Source organism: Dama dama, chromosome 13, assembly GCF_033118175.1.
Source record: "Dama dama isolate Ldn47 chromosome 13, ASM3311817v1, whole genome shotgun sequence".
Lineage (NCBI taxonomy): Eukaryota > Metazoa > Chordata > Mammalia > Artiodactyla > Cervidae > Dama > Dama dama.
Window position 1 is genome coordinate 17,534,482 of NC_083693.1, and position 2,106 is coordinate 17,536,587.

The 2,106-nt window shown below is 35.7% G+C and overlaps 1 non-coding gene across 1 annotated transcript; it reads left to right on the plus strand.

The window, feature by feature from the left end:
* The first annotated feature begins 1,458 nt into the window (after positions 1-1,458).
* On the plus strand, positions 1,459-1,593 carry LOC133068719 (small nucleolar RNA SNORA69). Its single transcript, XR_009695672.1, has one exon. It is a non-coding gene; the product is annotated as a small nucleolar RNA SNORA69 (small nucleolar RNA).
* The last annotated feature ends 513 nt before the right edge of the window (positions 1,594-2,106 follow it).

The window sequence follows — 2,106 nt, forward strand, 5'->3', positions numbered from 1 at the left end:
TGTCTGTGCCCTTGTGAGTCAAAGGCCGTATGCCCCTTTCCCAGTGGCTGAGGTTTTTGATTCACAGGAGAGGAAGGTGTGAGAATGAAGATGAGGTTTCCTACCTGTTCTCTTGCTTCCATTGATCACCTCCTGATGCCTGTGCCCCTGCGTGCTACCGAGGGAGTTTTCCCCCAAGTCTCCTGTCCAACACCCAATCTTTCTCATCAGAAGCTGGTGGAGGAGAGGTGTGAGCACCTGCAAACTCCCTTTATGTCTGAAGCCCCCAGCCATTCCACAGTGACCTACTGGTCCATACTTGCCTCTAAGAATTCATTAAAATTTATTCAGTTTCTTTCTTTCAGGCTTGCGTGGTGCCCACTTCTTTTTTCCAGGTAATGTCAAATATGAACAGTTCACAAGTCTCATATTCCCTTGGAAGGACCAGTCACTCATGAAAAATGGGTCACTTGGTTGCCCAGTGACCACAGTTTAATGACGGGTTCAAGAAGTAAGTTATGCTTTTGTAGATTATTCAAATTTCCCTTGTTATTAATGTGGGAGTAATATTTTTTTGCAGTTTTCTAAACCCTAACAGATATCCTTAAACTTGTTTTTACAAAAAAATATTTAGTTTTCAAGGCATAATTTATGTACAGTAAAATACACATATTTAAAGAATTTGACGAGTTTGACACATGTGAAATAATTCTCATATCAACATAATAACCATATTAGTGAAGTTTCCTTGAATCCTCTGTGAAGTATCTCCCCCTACCCTCACCATAACCCCATACCCTAGCAATAACTGATCTATTTCTGATCTTAAATAATTTTTTGGTGAAAGAAATAGATTGCAGAATTTACCTTTTAGAGTCACAGTTGACCGGTTATAGTTAAACAGAGACAAATCGTAACATGATCCTATTGCTCTTGACTAATAAATAGTTCACAGTATATATGATTCATCATGTGTTAGGTATGATTTTGTGTGACCTGAATATAGCTATACTCTACTCAATAAGATGAGTCTTCTGTCCAGGGGCTTGGATGTTAGATTATGTTACATTGCTGTAAACTTTTCTAAATGCTTCCTCTCAATTTTTATAATTATCATGGGTCAGTAATAAACAGTTTATGGATGACATTGTCAGTAGATTATGCATTGAGTAGCACTGCTATAGACTTTCAAGTCTGTATTTTGCTGATTACATTTTTGTAGTGTTGTTTAACATCTTCTACTGTAGCCACTCCCCACACCCCTGCCAAACTGATAATCCTGGAGGCTTCATTTGATTCAAATTTGTTTTTCAAAAGTATTTTTTCAGTGGTGATGTGTATTTCCATTAGGGCTTATAGAATGACTGGTTTTCTTTCTTTCTGTGATTTTATCAGGCCACAAATGATTGCTACTTAGATCTATTAGTTCATCAGAAGTTGAAAAATCATGTCCTTCTAATTTTATTGTTAAAAAATTTTTAAGCAGGTTGCAATTACAGTGCTTTCTTTTGTAGAAGAACTGACATTATCCTGCTGAAAGAAAATCTGTGTTGATTGTTTTTTGATTTTGCCATTTATGTGGGGTAAAATCATGACGGATTGACACGAACAATTGATGGAAAAAAGAAAAAAATTTTTTTTAGCAGGTTGAGTACCTCTGTAAAATGGTACTTCCCCTTATCAATTATTAGATTAACTTTCCATATTATTCATTTGGAAAGTTGGATAAATATCTGGTTCTTTCCTTTTATTTCCTAAGTTTGAAAACAATGATTTAATGAAGAAACATCCTCCAAAGATGGCCAGTAAGTTTTAAAAAAAGAATTATTACTATGAGCTCATATTAATGCATTTCATAGGCTATAATTCATTGCACATTTTGTTCTCAAATTGTATCTCCTTTGGCCAGTGGAAGGTCCTAAAGCTGGCTTCTGAATCCTTTGACAGAATTCTATTGGTGTTTGAGTGTTTTTTTTAACTTTTGGATACAGAAAATTCTAGATTCATTTTGTCCATTTCCTGCTCCAGACTTGGCATTAGGACCCTGGTTTATTTTTTAATGGAAAATGATATTTAGAGACCACAATCTGGATGCTAAGTGGTCTACATTAATAATGATTAGGGCAT